The sequence below is a fragment of the Pelodiscus sinensis genome, chromosome 21 (genome assembly GCF_052426305.1).
Source record: "Pelodiscus sinensis isolate ZL-2025 chromosome 21, ASM5242630v1, whole genome shotgun sequence".
Taxonomy (NCBI): Eukaryota; Metazoa; Chordata; order Testudines; family Trionychidae; genus Pelodiscus; species Pelodiscus sinensis.
The window spans coordinates 19,643,651-19,665,505 of NC_143072.1; the positions used below are offsets into that span (position 1 = coordinate 19,643,651).

Genomic DNA, 21,855 nt, shown 5'->3' on the forward strand with positions numbered 1-21,855 from the left:
ACATGGCTCCGTCAACAGAGCCATGTAGTTTAGACGTACCCTAGGTCGGGTCCATCCCGGCGCCGCTGGTCGGAAGATTTCAGAGCCATCTTCGGTGGTCTGCACATGCCCCCTGCAGCGCGCCGCTTTCGTGCCTTTGATCACGAGCGCAGACCAGGCCCCCCCCCCCCAGTTCCTCTCAACCGTCCTAGGTTGCTGTGGCGGAGCTTTGTGATCTCCTCAGACACAGAGCAAATCCTGTCAGAAAGAATTGTAAAATAGTTAGTCTTTGTTCAGTAGTTAGTTTCCTGTTAATTAGTTAGTTAGTTTTGGGGGGGGGGGGAAAAAAAAAGAAAAGAGAAAGACGTTGTTCTAGTCAATTTCTGCCAGTTTGCCTAGTCAATTTAATCATGCCTGGGACACCAGGATTCAAACGGTGTTCCCGGTGCAAAGAAGCTATGCCAGCCTCAGACGGTCACACAGTCTGTGTCCGTTGTTTGGGGGAGTCCCATGTACCCAAAAATGCGCTCATTGCTTGAAATTAACCCCGCAGGCGCGCAGGGACAGGGATCTCCGGCTCAAGCTTCTTCTCTGCGACAAGGCTCTTCAGCCTGTACAAACTTCACAGGAACAAATAACTGCTCCCAAGAGAAGGGCGCTATCACCAGGAGTGCCTAAAAGAAAAAAGAAAAAGGCTTCTCCCGCCCGCTCTCTCCCCGCCGTCCCCCTGCTGCGGGTGAGTCAGGACAAGTCGGAGGCAGCAACAGTGGGCATTCGACCAGCATCTAAATCACTTTCCCGGTTTGTGGCAGAATCATCAAAGCCGCGCACAGTTTCGCCTCCTGCAGCAGCTTCCCCTATTCATAGGGAGCATTCACAGACCAGAACCCCTTGGGGGATAAGCTGGCCATGCCACTAATGCCACCAACGATGCCGCCTGACAAGAAACCGTCCCTGCAGCAGCGGGACGAGTCAGGAGCGGCACCGGAGTCTGCACCGCTGAGGGCACCCCCGACCCCTCCACAGGAGCGAGCACTGGCCGCTCCAGAGAAGAGACAGCGGCACCGGGAGACCACGGCTCACTGCGCCGTAGACACGGTGCTGACAGGGCGGACGGCACCGTAAGAGAGCAATTCCCCCGGAGTGCCCCGGGTGCCGTGAGAGCACTCGCTCCATGCCGGGGGAGATCATTTACTCGGTGCCGTGTGAGATCATTCACTCCTGGCCGAGAGCTGCTCAGTCCTCCCACCCCTCCCCGAGATTACAATCAACCTCTCTGCCTCCAAGACATTCTCAGCTAGGTGTGTGCTGAGCGTAACCATGGCAACCCAGCAGGAGACCTGACAGCTGCTCTGCAGTCCCGGGCAGCTGTTCCTACTAAGACAGCAAGGAAATCAGCATCTAGAAACCATTCCAGGTCGCCTTCACCGTACTTCTCGCCTGAGCCTTCCCCACCTGCATGTCACTCAGACAGGGGGGCTTATTCCTCTGCATATAGTAATGCTAATAGACGCTCCTGCTCGAATTACTCCTATAGATGTGTGTCTCCACATAGATCTCGCTCGCCGACCTACTCTCGTCCCAGATCATATCGGAGCAGGCATGGCAGCAGATATGCATCAAGGAGATCATCTCCTGACTATGATTATCATGCTTACAGGAGTTATCATGCCCCTATAAAGAAGGGCAGATCACACTCCCATTCCCACTCTTGCTGTTGCCATCAGCCTTATCATAGACGATCTTCCCCACATGCTCCAGAATATCAAAGACCTCAGTCACCGAAGCCGCCCCTTCCCATGGCCCCCTCAGTATCAGTCCTTTCTGATCCGTAGGAGGGTCAAATTTCGGATACAGACGAGCACACGCCTGCAGCTTCCCCTGGGGATGTCCAATCATCCTCCCCAGATGACGCAGTTTTCGTGGCGGATCCTTCACCACCGGACGATGCCCGTGAATTCCAAGACCTATTCAAGAGGGTGGCACAGTCGCAGGAAGTTCAACTAATGGACGTGCAGGTGAAACAACATAAGTTGTGGAAGAACTTGCACCCTAGGCATCAGTCCAGAGCGGCTTTCCCGCTAGATAAGGCAATTCTAGAGTCGGCTTCAGAGATCTGGAACACGCCAGCTTCAGTTACCCCATCGTGTAAAAGGGCTGAGAAAAGATATTTCATAGCAGCCAAAGGGGCAGAGTTCCTGTTCACTCACTCCCAGCCCAATTCACTGATGGTGGACGCAGCCTTGCAGAGAGCAAAGAGCCCACAGGTCAGAAATTCAGCAGCTGACAAGGATGCAAAAAAGCTAGACATCTTTGGACGGAAGGTGTATTCTTCATCCATGCTTCTCCTGCGTATCGCTAATTATGCGGCGCTCTTGTCCAATCATAGCTTCGATAAAATTGCAAGATTGATGGAAATTGCACAATGAATCTCCGAGGCCGATAGGGTTCTCCTCCGTGAGATAATTCAAGAGGGCTATGCGTGTGCCAGAGCAGGTCTGCAGATTGCCAGTGACATGGCTGACACAGCGGCGCGAACGGTAGCTATGGCAGTATCCATGCAAAGGGCCTCATGGCTAACAACGGCCACAGTACCCAGAGAACTACAATCCAAGGTGGAGGATCTCCCCTTTGATAGGATTAAGCTCTTCGCGGAAAAAACGTATGACGTACTCCATACAGGGAAGGACTCGCGAACAACCTTACGTACTCTCGGAATATACGTCCCACCTTTCCGCCGCAGACGATATTTTCCATTCCAAAAACGTTATGACTATCAATTCCGGAGACAACAAAACCGTCCTTATGATAAAGGTCATTCTAAGCAGAGGCCACAGCGCAGACGTCCTCACCCGGCTAGAGTGAACAATGCCGGGGCGCCCAAACAGCAGGTTTGACTTCCATCTCGAGGGCGTGCTGAACACTCCAGTCGTTGCCAGAGATGCCAAGCCCATTTTTCATCACAGACTGCAACCCTATTACCATCAATGGGTTGCTGTAACGTCAGACAAATGGGTATTGGAGGTGATAAGATCCGGTCTCACCATCCCATTCACATCCCTCCCTCCTACCACCCCACCATCCCCGTCCCTTTTCAGGGACCCATCTCACAAGGATCTTCTGCAACAAGAGGCTTATCGCCTAGTATCCATCGGAGCGATAGAGAAGGTCCCAGAGGGCTTCAGAGGAAAAGGGTTCTATTCACGTTATTTCCTAACGCAAAAGAAAACGGGGGGATGGAGACCTATTCTGGATCTGCGCCAGTTGAATCACTACCTTCGAAAACAGCGATTCAAAATGGTGACGCTCACTACGATCATTCCAGCTCTGGACAACAACGATTGGTTCGCGGCCCTCAACCTACAGGATGCGTATTTTCATATAGCAATACATCCTGCACACAGACGATTCCTGCGTTTCGTCATAAAGGACAAGCATTTCCAATATCTTGTCCTCCCATTCGGACTGGCTTCTGCTCCACAGGTATTTTCAAAGACCCTCGCCTTCGTTGCTGCGCACCTCCGGCGACTACGAGTCATCATATTCCCTTACCTGGATGACTGTTTGATAAAAGGTACGTCTCAGGAAGAAACATCCCTCATGGTCACAACGGTCAGACGAGTGTTCGACTCTCTTGGACTGATTGTAAATGAGTCGAAATCGACCCTCACTCCAACGCAGAACATACAGTTCATAGGGGCAGTTCTCGACTCAAGGATGGCAAGAGCCTACTTACCGAAGGACAGATTCCAGGCAATAAAGGACTTGGTCAGTCTACTCGGCAAGGGCCCAGTAGTCTCAGTACATACCTGTCTGCGTCTCCTGGGCCACATGGCTGCAGCCACGTTTGTCGTTCCCCATGCACGCCTCCACCTCAGAAACCTGCAACACTGGCTGTCAACTGTGTATGTTCTGGGAAGACACGACATTCACAAACAAGTTTCTCCTCCGCTCCACGTTCACGTGTCTCTGCGCTGGTGGACCAAGGCATCAAATATTTTGGTGGGAATGCCTTTCCACAGACCGATTCCATCGGTACAGCTGACGTCAGACGCCTCCCTCATCGGATGGGGTGCGCACATGGGCGACGAACGCATACAAGGTTGCTGGTCTCCTGCCGAGAGGCGTCTACATATCAACAGACTGGAGTTGTGTGCAATATTCCTGGCATGCAAACACTTCCTCCCTCACCTGAAAGGCAAGACAGTCAGAGTGCTTACGGACTACATGGCAGCGATGTATTACCTAAACAGACAAGGTGGAGCAAGGTCACATTCCCTATGCACAGAAGCGGTATGGTGTTGGAACTGGTGCATAAGGAGCAATATCATCATAGCAGCATCCTACTTACATGGCATAGCCAATGTCATTGCCGACTCCCTAAGCAGACGCTTTCCCGTCGACCACGAGTGGGAGATAAGGCAGGATGTGATTCAGGACATCTTCAACAGATGGGGTACGCCCCTGGTAGATCCGTTTGCAACGGCCTCCAACAAGAAGTGTCGCCTTTTCTGTTCCAGAGCAGGGATCGGCAAGGGATCCCTAGGCGATGCACTACTAACCAGCTGGAAAAAATCACTACTGTACACGTTTCCTCCAATGGTTCTCATTCCCAGAACACTGGAGAAGATCAGAACGGAAGCAGCAACGGTGATACTGATAGCACCGGCCTGGCCCAGACAAGCTTGGTATCCGTTCTTGCACAGGATGTCTCTACGGCCTCCGTGGCCTCTGCCTTTACACCAGAACCTTCTCTCTCAAGAACAGGGTTCTCTTCTACATCCCAAGCTAGAGATGTTACATCTGACAGCGTGGCTCCTGACTGGCTCGAACAAGATGAGAACCTTTGCTCACAGCAGGTCAAGTCCATTCTGATTCACAATAGAAAAGATTCAACAAGACGTACTTACCTCGCTAAATGGCGCAGATATTCGTCTTGGTGCCTTCAAAACAACGTCCGACCGCTGTCTGCTCCGTTACACCAGGTCCTCGAGTACATGCTTCACTTGCGGATTTCAAAACTCTCATTGGCATCCCTTCGTGTTCATCTATCGGCCATCAGTGCTTTCCATTCTCCGATACAGGGTTTCTCATTGTTTTCACACCTGACCACCAAGCGATTCCTCAAGGGTCTAAATAATATAAGTCCACCTCGGAGACCTCCTCCACCGTCGTGGAATTTGGACTTAGTACTCGAAACGCTTATGTTTCCCCCCTTTGAACCACTGGCATCCGTAGAACTGCAGATGCTAACTATGAAGACTGCTTTCCTGCTTGCAATTACATCAGCGCGCAGAGTCAGTGAGTTAGGAGCGATGTCACATTGTTTTCAAAAGAAGCAGTGACGCTACGATTGCACCCGGCGTTCACACCTAAGATCTCATCGTTTCGCATCAACGAACCGATTGTACTTCCTTCTTTTTATCCAAAGCCGCATGCCTCAAATAAGGAGGTTATACTTCATACACTGGATGTCAGACGTGCCCTTGCCTTCTACATAGACTGAACCAGACAGTGGCGCCGAACAGATAAACTTTTGGTATCAACAGCGCAGCGATCCAAAGGGCAGGAGCTTTCAACTCAACGCATAGCTAAGCTAAGCTTATCTCCCTCTGCATAACCATGTGTCACTCTATTCGTAACAGACCGTTGCCCTCCAATCCACGGGCACATTCAACTAGGGCAGTAGCAACCTCTACGGCCTTTTCCAGGGGAGTTCCCCTAGTGGATATTTGTAGAGCCGCTACGTGGGCTTCAAGTACTTCTTTTATGAGACACTATGCCATAGTGCAACGATGGGCGTCAGACCATGCGGTGGCTTCCGCAGTCCTGTCTTTTACAGGCAATAATTAATTGACCCGGAGCGCTGGTGTTCCGGTTACTGCTATACAGTCACCTAGAGTGGAGCACCCACGGGGCCACTCGAAGAAGAAGAACAAGTTACTTACCCTGTGTAGTAACGGTGGTTCTTCGAGATGTGCCCCGTGGGTGCTCCACGACCCGCCCTCCTCCCCGCTCCGGGTCTCTCCCTTTGATTTATCGTTTCAGGGACCGAGCGGTGAGAGGAACTGGCAGGGGGGCCGGTCTGCACTCGTGATCAAAGGCGCAAAAGCCGCGCGCTGCAGGGGGCATGCACAGACCGGCCGAAGATGGCTCTGAAATCTTCCGACTAGCGGCGCCGGGATGGACCCGACACCTAGAGTGGAGCACCCACGGGGCACATCTCGAAGAACCACTGTTACTACACAGGGTGAGTAACTTGTTCTTCTAGATGGATTTGAGGAGGAGCCCTAACCAAAGTGCACTGTAGTAATCTCTAGTTTGAAGATGGCAACGCTGTGAATTGGAGTGATACAGCCTACATCAGAAGGAGAAAGTTTTACTTTCTTAGCCAAATGTTCATGGAAAAAACATTGTCTTGGTTACAAAAGGAAGTGGACTGTCTGGCAATGACTGGGATATAACCAGACGGCTAGCTTGTTCATCAGTAAGGTTGGTGACCCTGGCTGCACTAACACAACTCATACAATGAGGAGTCCTGTGGCACCTTAATGACTAATACATGTAATGGACTGCAGCCCACTTCATTAAATACATGACGTGAAAGGGAAGGTGTGAGCTACAGCTACACTGCCGTTTTTTGTAGAAGAGGATATGCATATTGCGCTCGCATTTGCATATCTTCTTCTGATTCTTTTTGCAGAAGAGGTTTTGCCGATATTTGGCCCCATGTTCATCTATTTTTTTAATGTATCATTTTTGCACAATCGTAAGTATGATGGCAAGTTTATTGCCTATAGGCAGTTTCTTCCAACTAACCAGTAGTTACGATTAAGTTGTTTAAACAAATGTGTAGCAGTGGTAGAAAAAAAAATTGTGTGTCTAAAAATTGTAGATGTTGCGGGTACTTATATATTACAAAGGGGTCCTTTATAAAAAAAAAAAAACGGTTGAGAAACACTTCTTTAAACTTGTAACTGTGGAGAAAGCCATACATACAAAGATGGGAGTGTTACAGTAGTATGTGGAAGACCAGTGCTAACCAGGCTAATTCAATCAAGGTGGATGTGGCCTGCTCCTAACAGTTGATAAGAAGGTGAGAATAACAAAAGTGTGAAAATTACCTTTTGTAGTGAGCTAGCCATTCCCAGTCCCTGTTGGGACCCAGTCTGATGGTGTCAGGTTTGCAAATTAATTCCAGCTCTGCAGTTTAACACTGCAGTCTGTTTCTGAAGTTTTGTTACTCAAGTATGGCAACCCTCAGGTCTGTTACTGAGTGTCCTGCAAGGTTGAAGTGTTCTACTGGTTTTTGAATGTTACCGTTCTTGATGTCTGATTTGTGTCCATTTATTCTTTTATGTAGAGACTGTCCTCTTTGGCCAGTGTACATGGCAGAGGGGCGTTGCTGGCACCTGATGGCATAGATCACATTAGTAGATGTGCAGGTGAATGAGCCCCTGATGGGGTGGTTGATGTGGTTAGGTCCTACTATGATGTCACTAGGGTAGATGTGTGGACAGAGCTGGCACAAGGGTTTGTTGCAGGGATTGATTCCTGGCTTAGTGTTTCTGACATTGGGTATGTAGATGGTGGTGGTTGTTTCAGGTTGGGGGCTGTCTGTGAGAGTGATCCACAACCCATCCTAGATAATGTATTGGAGAGGTTTTAGTTGGGGGCTATAGTTAATGGCCAGTGGCATTCTGTTTTTTTTGGGGGGGGGTCTGTTCTGTAGTAGTTGACTTTGGGGTACCAGCCTGGATTTGTCAATCTGTTTATCCAGGTGGGTATTATAGTTTGAAGAACGCTTAATTGCAATCCTGTAGGACGGGGTCGGGCACCTACAGCCCGTGGGCTGAATCTGGCCTATGGCTTGTCTTGATCAGGCTCGCGAGGCTTGGGGCTCCTGCCTTCCCTACAGGGGGTGAGCAGCTGATGTTGGCACGGGGCATCTTGGCTGGAGCTCTAGTGCTGGCTCCTTGCAGGGGTGGGGAAGCCCCGAGCTTCGTGGGTCCAATCAAGGCAGGCTGCTGGCCACATCCAGTCCATAGGCCCTGTCTGGCAAGGGGAGGAAGCAGCTGGGCATGTTGCAGGGAAGTGCTGCCTGAAGGCACCACCCTCTGCTGCTCTTATGAGCTGGGAATCATGGCCAGTGGGAACGGTGCAGGGGGCTGGTGCCTGCAGGAAACACTTCCTTGCAATGCTCAGATCTGCACAAAGACAGCTATGCCCCCCCCAGGAGCTGCACCAGGTAAGCGCCAATACCCAGCCCCCTTCAAAACCGCACACCCCCTCCCACCAAGACCCTGCACCCACACCCCTCCTATCTAGGCACCCCCATCCTCCCTCCTGCCCAGACCTCACACCTCTACCTCGAGCCCACTCCCTGGTAGCACCCTCCCGCACACTGAATCCCTAATTTTTTGGGCCCCCTCCAAAATTTACTAGCCCCTGGCTGCCAGGGTAAGCCCGGAGCCTCGGCACTTCTTCAGTTTCTTCACCCCCACTCCCCACAATGGCTGGACCTGGATTTGGCTGTGGACAATGGATCGTGTGATGGCTTCTGCATGAATGCTGGAGACAGGTTGGTAAGTACAGGCAGTCCCCGGGTTACGCGGATCCGACTTTTCTCGCCCCGGAGGACGCGGGCGGCAGGACTGCCCAGACGCGTCTCGGTCCCGCCGCCCGCGTCTCCCTGGTCTGGTGGGGGGGGGGGGCGGGGCGCAGCTAGTGTGCCCCCCCCCCCCCCCAGCAGACCAGGCTTTTCTCGGGACGCCTGTGGTAGAGCAGCTGGGGTGCTGCCGGTTGGCCCTGCAGCGCCGCTCTCGGCGCTACTGGACCAACCCGGCAGCACCCCAGCTGCTCTGCCCCAGGCGTCCTGATTCAGCCGCTTCCGACTTACATACAGATTCAACTTAAGAACAAACCTACAGTCCCTATCTTGTACGTAACCCGGGGACTGCCTGTATAGCAGTCAGTAGGTTTCCGGCAGAGCTCAATTGTTAGAAACTGGAATTTTCTATTTCTGACACAAGGTGGCGCAAAGATAACCTTTTCAATTAAGATTTCTTTTCTTTTAAAGACCAGATGTCCACCTACTGTTTAATTTGATCATAGAATGAAAATTAATCTGAGATTATTTTTAATTAATCTCAGAGTAATTGTTACTTTTGCAATGGCTTGTGTATGAGACCCAAGCTGGTTTTGTTGAAGTGTTGCTAAGATGAGAGGTATATGTTTATTTTTTAAGGTAGTGGGGAAAATTTGCAACAGCAACAACAATAATACTTTTCTCTTGTAGAGCACTGGTTCATTCATAGATCTCATAGTGCTGTATAAGGAAGGTATCATCCCCAGAAGAGTTTTAAAGTGGTGTGAGGAAATGTTCCCAATGTACATTGCCAATTTTGGAAAGGAACAATTTTTAAAAAGCTTGGGCCAAATACATATCTTGCTCTAGTTTAATTTATAGCTGCATTTTCATACTTGCCATGTTTTTAAGGAGATGATCACAAGATCACTATCCTATTAAAAGTTCCAAATCACTGCCTGTGTTACTAATAAATCCTGAATAGCTATGTTTAAAATATATTTTCAGAATCTAATCTCTATTTCATCATTCCAGGACTCATCTTTTTCCTATCCATAGTGGCTAGTGATGTTACAGTACAATGAATATTATTGTAGTACTGCTGGTCAGTTTCACTTTCTGATTAGTACTGCTATTTGCATCACAAGGCACCAAAAGAATATTGAAATAAACATACTAGCTCTGTTTTTAATAGATGACCAATGCTTTTAAAATAAATCTCTTTAAGAACTTAAACAATAAAAGAACACACTGATAGGCTTAAAATGACAAATACCCTGCGAAACAGAGTGATCTGATTATTGTATTACTGCATAACATTTTTTCTAAGCAAAAAGATAAATTCAGTGTTGTAAGATTTTTATTTGAAGTATACACAATACATTTGCAAGCTTATTGAAACTTCATAAAATAATTATTTAAAATGACAGCTCTTTTAAAGTAGAATAATATACAATTATTTCCTTTATTACTTATTACCTGCCCGGACCTGAATTTTGTGTTTTGTGCCAGAACTGATGGCATTAATAACACTTCTGACCTCTGGTGTTCCCTTACCACTGAAGTTGTCCTCAACTTCTGTGGGAGAGACTTAGAACCGTGAGCTTCGATCATTGCAGGTAATAACACTTGCAGTTTGCTTTTCAAAGTGTTTTTCTTGCACTTTTAAAGCTACATATTTTTAAAAGAAAAAATGTATTGATTCTATTTTCCATGTCCATGTACAATGTGTAGGTCAAATGAGAAGAATTCTATGATGAAGAGTGATAGTTAACACAAATATTCTGAGAGAGAGAATCCAAGAAAAAAAGGATACCAACTCAGAGTCATTTGCATCCCCCAATTATAGTTAAGGTGAAATTGTATTGTAAGATGCTCACAAACAAAAAACCCTAGTTGGATAACTTAGTGAATTCCAGAGAAGTTTGTACCTGAACTTTGCCTCATGCCTATGCCTGATATTACAGAGGCCTATCTATTTGTGGCTCTATTATAAAATGTGTTATGACTTTCCAGATTTTAGGTTCATAACTGTAAACTCTTCCTTACCTCTCCAACCTCAAACAGATTGTAATGTAGGGCCCAGCCCTGTACTTTCCAGCTCAATCGGTAGCAAAACTCATTATTCTTATGGATGAAGGATTGGGGTCACAGTGGCTAGTTACAATTGATAGAGCGTTCCTTTCACCTGAATGCTATAGTCCTGTCCGTTACTAAAGTTCTCCCAAATTGCATCTGACATTACACAGTATTTGTCCAGCACATGCTCCTGCTCCCACTTAAGACAAGGTAAGTTTATTACTGGCTACAGTGGAAAAAGGAGCAGACAGATATTTAACAGAGGGTTTTATTTTTATAAATGTATTTAAAGTCAAACAGTATTTTGGGTGTGTCACTTGACCTATAGACCCTTAATTTTGTCACATCTGTAAAATGGAGTATTAAAAGTGCCATGTGGTTGATGTTACAATAATAATAATCAAGCTCCTAGACCACTGAGTCTGAGGCTTAGCCAAGGCTAACATCATTGTTGTTTGTCAGTAACACTCTCCCAGCATACATTTTACCGTGAAATCCTCATTCAATTTTTTTCTAGAGTTGCTATAAGCAAGGTCTAAATATTTGTGGCAATCACCCTTCCAGCTGCACTGAAATGCTGTTAAGTATTTGAACGGATAAAATGGGCAAGTCAGACATATACAGGTTTTAGTTTGATCAAAGGGCTCAGGACAGCCACCTGTCATAAATTTACTGACTACCTATTGTAATCTGTTTTGTTGGGTTCTTTTTCTTTAAGCAAATTAGGAAATAAACCTGGTCTGTTATGCAATTTTTACAACTTTTGTCTACTATGTCTATGGTCTCTGGGGCTACTTCCATGACTAAAGCAATCTCATTAAATCAAGTTTAATTATTTATAATTAGAAATAATGATTTAGGACACAGTAATATAGGGTGCTGAGTGCACTTACCTATTATTTACTTCAGTGTGAATTGGTAACTTGGGAATGTTCAGTACCTCAGCGAATTAAGCTGTTATGCATTAATCTTTGTGCTAATCTTTCTCTTTCCTCACTTTCTGTGAAAACAGGAAAACAAATCCCCAAAGAAGTCTTTAAACATATAATAAAAACACTTCAACTCCTGAACAGTTTCCCAAATTCAGAGTTTCTTTTTATAAAGGTAAGGCACTTTGTGACCACTCTCGAATAATAAGTATTATTTGTTGAACCTCTTTCATCCAGAAACATCTGGGCTACGTCTACACTTGCCCCTTTTCCGGAAGGGGCATGTTAATTTCAGAGATCGTAATAGGGAAATCCGCGGGGGATTTAAATAAAAATGTCCGCCGCTTTTTTCCGGCTTTTAAAAAAGCCGGAAAAGAGCCTCTACACTGGCCCCGATCCTCCGGAAAAAGCGCCCTTTTCCGGAGGATCTTATTCCTACTTCAAAGTTACTACACTAGCTTCTAATACCATGTCATATTCAAGGTGTCAACCATATATTTTCAAGGCTTACACCAAGCTTACCTAAAAAATTGCCTGAAAACTCCAGGATGTGGAATGTGGTTGACACTTGTACTCTTCCACTGAAATGTCCACTGCCAGTTTAAAGCTTGTCTATGGGGGAGACAGCTTCCTCATGGCTAATTCAAGACTGTAGAATGATCTCCCACAGGATCAAATAATTGTAATAAACATCACCACCTTTTGTTCCAAGTGCAGTTCTTTAGTGCAGTGTTTAATATAAACACAAAGCATGGTGTACATCTATATTTATTTAAAATACCACAATTTCCCCCTTCCATGGAGAGGATGAGAGAGAGAATAAAGTGTGTGTGATGGGTATTCATAATGTCAATTAGTGCATCACTAGAAGGTACTTAGATGTCATGGTGATGAAGGTGTATACCAACCTGAATAGAATTGAAGGTACCCAATCCTGAAACTAAAACTGCACAGGTGAAATCTTTCATACACTTTGGAGCCTTGTTCAAGTAACTGGAGCACTATGAAGGTGCAGAGGTCTCCTTGCACAGGTGTGCAGTTAGAGGAATGGGCCCTTCATGTCTGGTTCAAATGGATTGAAAACTTATATTCTCAATGTTTCTAAAATATATTGCATTTCTAATACAGAAACTAGTGACAGAATTGAGATAGAAGGGAAATAGTTCTTTAACAATTTTCTGTCTAAAAAGTGAATTACTCAGGGTCAAAGAACAAACTGGAGAATAAGCAAGGGTTAAAAGGAAAAAAAAATATTTTTAAAAATTGTGAGTTATTGCATCAGTCACGGTCTGGCTTGCATGTTATCTGTTTGAGTTCCCACTGGCTGTGTCTAGACTGGTCAGTTTTTCCAGAAAATCAGCCGCTTTTCCGGAAAAACTTGCCAGCTGTCTACACTGGCCGCTTGAATTTCCGCAAAAGCACTGACTTCCTACTGTAAGAAATCAGTGCTTCTTGCGGAAATACTATGCTGCTCCCGTTCAGGCAAAAGACCTTTTGTGCAAAACTTTTGTGCAAAAGGGCCAGTGTAGACAGCTGAGATTTGTTTTGTGCAAAAAAGCCCCGATCGCGAAAATGGCGATCAGGGCTTTTTTGTGCAAAAGCGCATCTAGATTGGCACGGACGCTTTTCCGCAAAAAGTGCTTTTGCGGAAAAGCATCCGTGCCAATCTAGATGCGCTTTTCCGAAAATGCTTTTAACGGAAAACTTTTCCGTTAAAAGCATTTCCGGAAAATCGTGCCAGTCTAGACGTAGCCAGTCTGTCCATAAGTCCATGTATAAAGGTGCTCATGGGGTATAAGAATTTTCAGGATTATGGCCTTGGGCCCTTGCTCCAAATGCTTGTATCTTATTTATTATAACTTGAATGCTCTAAGTCTGATTTCAAAGATGTTGAACACCCATAACTCCTTTTTGAAGTCAGTGGAAGCTTAATGGCTTCTCAGCACCTTCCTATAAATAATATTTCAGGGTTGTTTTATTTAATCCCAGTTTGGTCTGTTTTCTGCTTACTGCTTTTAGCTACTATCACATAACTTCAAAGATATTCCAAATTCCTGTGACAGCCAGACTAGCAACTGTGGAAAATAATCTATGCATCCCTGTCAAACATCTCATTTTACTTTCAGACTGAGTAATTTTGCAAAGCTGCATGGTTCTTCACTTTTATTATATGATACTTATATGAGGAATATCAGTTTATTAAACTGAAACGAACACTTTTAAAGTTACAGCTCCTCATGTTATTGGACTCTTAAGTTTGATTTTTTAAAAAATTTTAGATGTTGTTCTTACTTCCAGGTAGGCATGTTCAAAATATGAACCCTTGGAATTGGCCAAAACATTTGTTGTAAAAAAATGCCCTTTTCCCCGTTTATAAACAAGCCATGAATGTGGGATTTAAAAAAATTCTGAATTTGTACGTTTTCTTATTACTTGAACATTTTGTCTGGACTTCTTTAAATCCTTGGTTTGTTTGAAGACTGGTTGCTGTAAGTAGTTATGGCAATTGAAGATTTAGGATTGGTCGCCTGAGTCACCTTATATTATTTCTGGCTTTGAATCTTAGTTTTTTTAAGATGAGGGAATGGGATTCCTTTTCCTGTTCACAGGTAATCCCCAAACATTTGTAACCAGTCTAATCTATTGTACATTTAATAAAATGAGCTTATCAAAATTGTTTTGTGAGTCATTTGTGCATGTACCAACAAGTACTCACAAGATTATTCATGATGCTTTTGGTACACATTCTTGCAAATAGCTTTGCACAGGCAAATGTTTGCAAGAGAATAAAAAGGAGTGTAAAAATGGCAGCTAGTAGTCAGAACACTGTTGTCCTATATTTTTACTCTTGTATTTGTCCGTCTATCATCCCAGCCACTTGCTTGTTAATGGCATAAGGAGTAAATTCTCTTAGGTGCCCCAAATGTCCTTCAGTTAGCACGGGAAACTGAAATGTAAGTGCTAATCCCTTTGAGGTTGCCTGGCAGAGCGTGCTTAGTTTTACAGAGAAAACCAGTGCAGGCTGTGGGGGACGGACTGACTGGGCCCAAACTCCATTTTTGGGCAAGAGGGCATAGGACAGTCCTCAGTTTTGACAGACGAGTTGGCCCTGTTGCTCTCTGGGCTAGCAGCGTTGGATCCAGCCTGAATTTTACAGAACCAGTCCTAATTTTTGGCCTCGCTTGCTGGCAGTGACTGCGTCCTGGAGCCGCTGTCCCACAGAAGCAACCCCCGACGGGGTGGCCATGCGCTCCAATCCCCAGCGTGCGGGCCGGCAGCCCGAGGGTTAACCGCGGAGGCGCCGGGTCTGTGTCCCCAGGGGCAGGGAGCCGGCGCTGCAAAGGAGCCTGCGCCTCCCTCTGCCAGCAGAGCCAGTGGCAAAGCGGCCAGGGCCGCTCAGGCCATAGGCATCTCCTCATCGGCCACGCCTCCGGCGCTCTGCGATTGGTCACACCCACCCTCCTGTAGGCGAGCCGGCAGCCAATGGAAACGGAGCAGTCCTCATGGGACGGCGGAGGGACTGAAGGGAGGGAGGTCAGAGGTGAATAACCGGAGGAAACCTCTCCCGTCACGCCACCTGAGTGGGCGAGGGAGCTGTCAGAGCGGCGGGAGGCGGGGCTAGCGGAGGGGGGCGGGGCCGGCGGGGCAGTGAATGGGAGCGTGTGTGTGTCAGCCATCTCGGCGGCAGCATCACCAGCCGGCGCCGGGCGCAGGGGCCTCGCCATCGCCCCCGATCAGCTGCCACCCTGAGGTGAGCCCGCTGCGCGCGGGGAGCACGTGCCGCCGGTCCCCCGCCGGGGGAGGAGGGGTTCGGGGGGCCGGGCCGGCGGGGCGCCCTACGGGTACCCTCAGAAGGGGGGGCTCCCCCTCGTGCCCTGGAAAGTGTGTGTGAAGGCCCAGGCCGGGGGGGGGGCCCTGGGGAAAGGGCCTCAGCCCCGCAGGTGCCCTAGGAGTGCAGCGGGGCTCCTCCTCCGCGCCCCGGGAAGGGGGTTTCAGGCCCAGCTTCCTGGGGTTCCTCACCGGGGTCCTGGGAAGTGTCGGGAGGAGGGGGGCTCAGCCACAGCATCCTGGGAAGAGGAGTCCTCATCTCTGGCCTCATGGGGCTCCCTGGTGCCCCCTGGAAAAGGGGTCTCAGCCTGGTGGGGCTCCCCTGGAAGAGTGTGTGTGTGTGTATGTGGGGGGCTCAACTCCCCACTGGGGTGCCCAGAGAAAGAGGGGGGAACTTGCGGGCTGGCAGGGATCCCTGGTGGTTTAAGAAACGTGAGGGTCCCTGAGTGAAAGGGTTTCCCTGCTGCTCTAGGAAATGTGTGTGTGTGTGTGTGTGTGTGTGTGGTGGGGGGGGAGGTCCCCTGTGCTGCAGAAAGTAGTAATATATTTACTATGGTAGAGGATGGGAAATAAGGGAGAAGGTGCCATATTTTTCCTAGTTTTGATGCTGAAGTTGTGTATATAGGTGTGTGTCAAATACGATTGTTTTGAGAGAGTGGAAGATTTCTTGGCGGGTGTAGGTGAATTAGTTGCTAAGGCTTGTTGGAGGGAGGACGAGTTAATGTGAATGGCCCCATCAGCCTTGGTACTGGTGGGGGTAGGTATAATCGGGGTGGTATAATCATCACCCAAGCTCCGTGGCTAGGGTTGGGAAACATGAGCTGTGCATGGGTTGTGAGGATGGGGTGGAGATGGTAAAGTTTATTGGGGCAGATGGAGATGCCTGAAAGGAGACAATAGGTGATGGTAAATGGCGGGGTGCATGTGTTTGTCAGCCTCCCTGTAATATCCTTCCTAGACCTTATGGGGTGCTGGCTGCACTGAGTCAGTGCATGAGCAGTGAGTGTGAATGGAGATAACAGGAGTAGGGCTTCTGGCAGCTCAAATTGCAGTTGGAAGCAAAGGGGATGGGCAGGGGAAAGTTGCTGTTTGTAGGCTGAGTTGAGACTCTGTCATTTCCAATGAGTTCAAGAGTGATTGAAATCGTAGCTGGAGGGTATCTCTCTCAATTGATTGTGTGTGTTGGGGCATTTCTTAGATAGTAACTCTGTTGTTAAAATCCAGCCACGTGGGTAGGTTTTTTTTTTCTTAGCATGTGTATGCTCTTAGCTCTGGTCCCTGAGATACTGCTGGTGTGCTCTTTGAGTTTTGTCCCCTCTTACTGCTATTGTTTATATTTTCTGCCTCCTCCTTTGAAAACAGTAATAATCAAAATCCTTTTTAATCTAAAGTACATACATTTGAGGAGTCTAAATGAACATCTGGAGATGCGAGGGAGGAGAGGACTGAGGGAATTCATGGAAACCCCAGCATGTAGGCAGGAACCGTCTTTTTGTACTGTATTGTACAGTGCTGAGCACAATGGGGTCCTAGTCTGTGAGTGGAGTTCTTCAGCTCTGCTGCCACAGAAATCATTCCTAGTCACAATCCTAAATGTCTGATGGGGCTCCAGCATAGAAGTTTTAGGTGCTGCAAGAGAGATCTCTGGCTTCCATTCCCTCATCTTGTAATGCAGGCAAGACCCCATGCTGTCTGGAGTCACACTGGCTAGTGTTAGCCCCAGAGAGAAAATAGATGGACTCCTCTGGTTCAGATCCAGATTACTACATACAGCTCTTCCTCCGCCTCTCAAGATGTTTATTTACACTGATTTTTGGATCCTAGTATCCTACTATAAAGCGCTATAATTGTAACATTTCTCAGTCTTTGGGAAGCTGCTCTGTAATGCCATTAATATTTAAATTCACTGATCTGTATTCCTCCCAAGTGCAACCCCTGTTACTTAAATAGGATTATTTTACATACGTAGCTTTATTTTAACATATATACATTGCTTTCCCTAATTTGAATAGACACTTACTGTTCTTTTTGGGAGGAAATGACTACTGATGCTTTCAAAAGGAACATTTCTTTGAGGTCCCATAAGGAGGCAGATAAAAGAGGGAAACAGCTTGTGTTTTATTCTACAACTGTTCTGGAAAACACTTAAATCCCACTGAAATCAATGAGACCTCAGCAAAGCACTTAAGCATGTTCTTAATCTCATTGACTTTGATAGGATTTAGGTATGTGCTTAAGTGCTTTGCTGAATGCATATGCATTGCTGAGTAGGGGGTCTGTTATTCTTAATCAGGATTTTTTTTAAACCTATTGAGAGTTGTAGAATAAAATATCCTGGGAAGTTTAAAAGGCGTGGGCTCCAAAGATCCAAAAGTACTTTACAATACACTATATTTCACTGTTGTTGCGTGGCGCAGAGCAGCTTATGTCAGGAAGTAGGTAGTATCCAATTGAAACTGCAGAACAAATGATAAACAAAACCGGATCTAGTATAAAGGGAGTGGGAATAACATCTTAGGTGGAAGGTAGGGATGTTAAAGTGTGATTAATTATGTAAAAGTGTAACCACTGAAAATTTCAGCTTGACATGGTTACAAGCAGGGGGCATGTGGCTCCCTGGGAGCCAGCTTTTAAGCCAGTTCCATGCGCATTCCAGGAGCCTGCGTGCAGCCGAGAAGGGTAACCAATGAGCCCAGTTTCTTGATTAACCATGTACATGTTTACACTAGGGATGTTAAATATCTGTTAATAGAATAGTCGATTAACCTCATGAATTCTGATAGGTTACTCGACTATTCTATGGTCCCCAGGGGTGGGGCTGGCAGCCAGTGAGCTCCTGCTCCATTCCTAAGGAGCCCCTCCCACTCCACGCTGCTGCCTCTGTATCAGAGGCAGCAGTGTGGAGGTGCAAGGCGGAAGCTGGTCTGTGAGGGGAGCCAGTTTAAAAACCAGCTCCCCTTGTGGATGGGCTGCCTGTCTCCCTGTGCTCCTGTCTCTGATACAGAGGCAGCAGCACCAGTCTTGGGGGAGGGGAGGCGAGCTGGGCAGCCTGCTTGCCTCCTAATACTCTTTAAATGCAGAGCTGCAGCAGGGATAGGTCCCGGACATGGCACCAGCCAGAGCTGGGCTGCTGGCGAGCCTGCTAAAAAATTGACTAATGGGGGCGGGGGGAGAAATGCATGTAGTCTATAGCATTAACTGATAAGGTTCTGCTTATTGGTTAATTGACCATATTGATTATTTGACTACACTATTATATCCCTAGTTTACACTTTCACATCCCTAGTAGAAGGGATAGAAAAAACAGAGGAAACAAGTGTAATGCCTGGGTGATTCTCTGGTCTGACTTTGTCCTATTGGTTGAGATTAAGAGAATGCTCTTGATGGTGGCCCATTAGTTCTGTTGTAATATCTGTTGGCAGAAGTTGGCTTCCAGAATTAGTCCTCAGATGCAGCAGTATTGGGCATGCCCTAGGATCCTAGGCCGGTAGTTGTGGCTTTCTGATGCTCACAGTTATGACTTTGCCCCTAACTGTGGGATTTCATCCTCAATTTATCTAGAAATAGATCTCCAAAGTCCATCTAGAATAGATGCAAAAGCAAACAACTATAACTCGACTGGTTATTTTTATTGTTTCTTAGTCACTTTCTGGTTGTCAGTGTTAACAATGCTGTATATTTTTTAGGATTACTTACAATCATTATCATTATTCTTTAAATGTATATCATGCTTTACCTCTTCAAAGTGTTTGTGGAATCACTAATCTAATTTTTAAAAAATCCATTTGTTTCCCCTGAAATGTAAAAGAAATCAATAAAGGAATTTACTTCAGAAATAGTTTTATAAAAGATTTTTCTTTAAAAATTACATTTGAGCTGAAATTACATCAGTGTCACTCTAAATGGCATTACAGCAGTAGAATAATGATTGAAAATGAATGGAACTTTCTCATATACTTGAAAGGCCCAATTCTTCTTCAGAGCTTTACTCCCTATGTCTGCCTGTTAGTAGATCATCTCATCTGATGAAGTGGGTTTTACCTATGAAAGCTGAAGAAGTAGGCCGTGCCTGCGAAAGCTCATGATACCATCTACATGTTTTGATACCATCTACATGATACCATCTACATGTTTCTTTAAAGTGCTACCAGACTATTTGTTGTTTTTTAAGTTGATATAAAAATATAGTTTTGCTTGTCTCTAAGATGTCATGGGACTACCCGTGGTGTTGGGTTTTTTTTAAGTTGCTTTTACTAGTGTTCGTGCAACTCTGGAAGAGCGTGAGCTCTGGGTTCTGCCTTGCTTTGGGCATCATCAACATTATCGCCAAGTCTTCCTTACCTAAAGAGCACAGTGTGACTTGCAGATTCCTTGTTGAGTCTGAAGTGTTGGGCAATTGCAAAAACAAGTTTTCCATCTTTTGGTTAATTTGATTTGGTCTGGAGACTAAAAAGGAGAATATGGCTCAGATCCTACACAGACTTATGCCAAGGTAACTTTATTCATGAGTGGTTCTAATGTGAATAAAATTATGCATGTGCTTAAAGCTCTGTAGCCTTGGAGTCTAAATCTGGACCTTGCTGTGCAGTTTTTAGTCACCCTAGTTCCTGCAAAGCCTGCCTTGTGCTGCAAATTACAAACTGTTTTAATAACATCTGAAACCTCTGGAAGCAAGGCATTTTAGATGAGCAGGGGAGAACTGTTGTGAAGGGGATATGACTATTCTTTTGTTCAGGCTCAGTCTGACTCCCATGAGGGATGTAAAATCCTGTTTAATTGGTTAACCAGTTAAAAGTTAACTGATTAAATGGGGTGTTTGGATGGGAGTGGGGGGGCCTGGAGTGGGCCTCCCCTGCCACAGATGGAAGCTGCTGTGGCCAGATTGGAGTGCCCCTGCCTGCGGCGGGTGAGGGGCTGCTCCAGCCCATACCTACTTACCGTAACCGGTAAGCCTCACCCATTAACATCCTTAAAGTCAGTTGCAAAGTTCCCCGTTGATTGTAGTGATACAGGATCAGGCCATTACCCAGGTGTTTAGAATAAGCACAGTTAAGATTTTGTGTATTTAAAAACTTGGACAGCCAAGTTTTTAAGAAAACCATACATCTTGCCAGGTTTTCTTGGGATTTTAGAATCCTGTTCCTACAATATGAAAACCTACTTGCTTCTCTGAGAAGCTCTTTGGGAAGGGCTACAGTTCATTTGAGCAACAAGAAAAGCCAAAATCCAGTGTTTAAAAAAATAAGGAAGTTTCAACATATTTAGAACAAGTAGGGAGTGGATAGCTAATGTATTGAATTGTGGTGCCTAGTAACTATTTATGGAAATTTAAACCAAGAACTTTTGTGGCTTTCGCCTTATACAACATGGCCTATAGAAGAGGACTGAGACGTGCTGATGACTGTGTAGAGTAGAGTTGTACCAAGAGGAAAAATAATCAAGTGGTTTGAGCATAGATGAGGAATTTCATGAGTTGCTGTTGAGTTGTTGGGCAAGCCATGTAGCCTCTCTGTGCCTCAGTTTCCTCATCTGCAAAAAAAAAAAAAAAAAAAAAACCCACCCTCTAAAGATGGTGTTCCAAGGCTTAGTTAACACGTATAAAGTTTTTTCTCTCCTGAGATGAGAGATTGGAGAATTGCTAAGTCTCTGAGACAGTAGTTTCTCATTTCATAGCTAGCGTTGTTACAGTGTAACATAGATTAGTCTCCCCCACTATGGCAGCAGTGCCAGTACTACATCAATACAGCTGAAATTTTCCACATATGATTTGATGCCAGAGTAGAATTTTTCATTTCTGACACATTTGATACAAATTGAACAAGGCATTTTTGAGAGACGGGTTTTAAAAAACAAGGTGTCCCTCTTCTCTCCTTCCCTGCCCCCCTGCCTCTTTGTGAAAGATCCCCCATTGTGGATTTTGGTCTTGGCTTGTTGACTGCAGTAAATAACATTTGGTGCCTTTTGCTAATGTTTGGGCTAATCATTTAGGCCCTGATTCTTCAGCAGAGTTGCAAGAGCAGACTCTTGTGTAAGCCGAGCTCTGTTGGAGAGGACAGAGAACTGTCCACAGTTACAGTTTTTGTGTATTTAATCTTAATTGAAACTTAATGGCATTTTTGGATGTATTGGAAAGTGCAAAGTCTTTTGAGTTACAAGGCAAAAAAATCTGTCCAGGGTTAGTAAAAGGTGGCTTTTCTTGTATGAGGTGATGTCTGGCTCACCAGTCAGAATGATGCGTATGTCTAGTAGAATGACTTAAAACATGTTTGGCGCTAGCCCTGATTGGACAGGACTATTTTTCCTGTGGTTTTGAGAACCTTAGATTGCAACTGAAAATGAGTTTGGTCCCTGTTTGTTCCCTTCCTCAGTGGGGGATAGTTCAATACAATCGACCGCCTCTGCTCAGGAGAATCTAAGGATCAGCATAGGAGGAAAGGCCCCTGCACTGGGGTG

At 46.1% G+C, this 21,855-nt stretch overlaps 1 protein-coding gene across 6 annotated transcripts in view; it reads left to right on the plus strand.

Moving 5' to 3' along the window:
- Positions 1–15,216: 15,216 nt before the first annotated feature.
- Positions 15,217–21,855, plus strand: part of ACACA (acetyl-CoA carboxylase alpha) — a 237,340-nt gene continuing 230,701 nt past the window's right edge. For all 6 annotated transcript variants that reach the window (XM_075904774.2, XM_089772238.1, XM_089772236.1 and 3 more), the window contains exon 1: positions 15,217–15,325. The gene's annotated coding sequence lies outside the window, so the exon portion shown is untranslated. The remainder of the gene's footprint in view (positions 15,326–21,855) is intronic.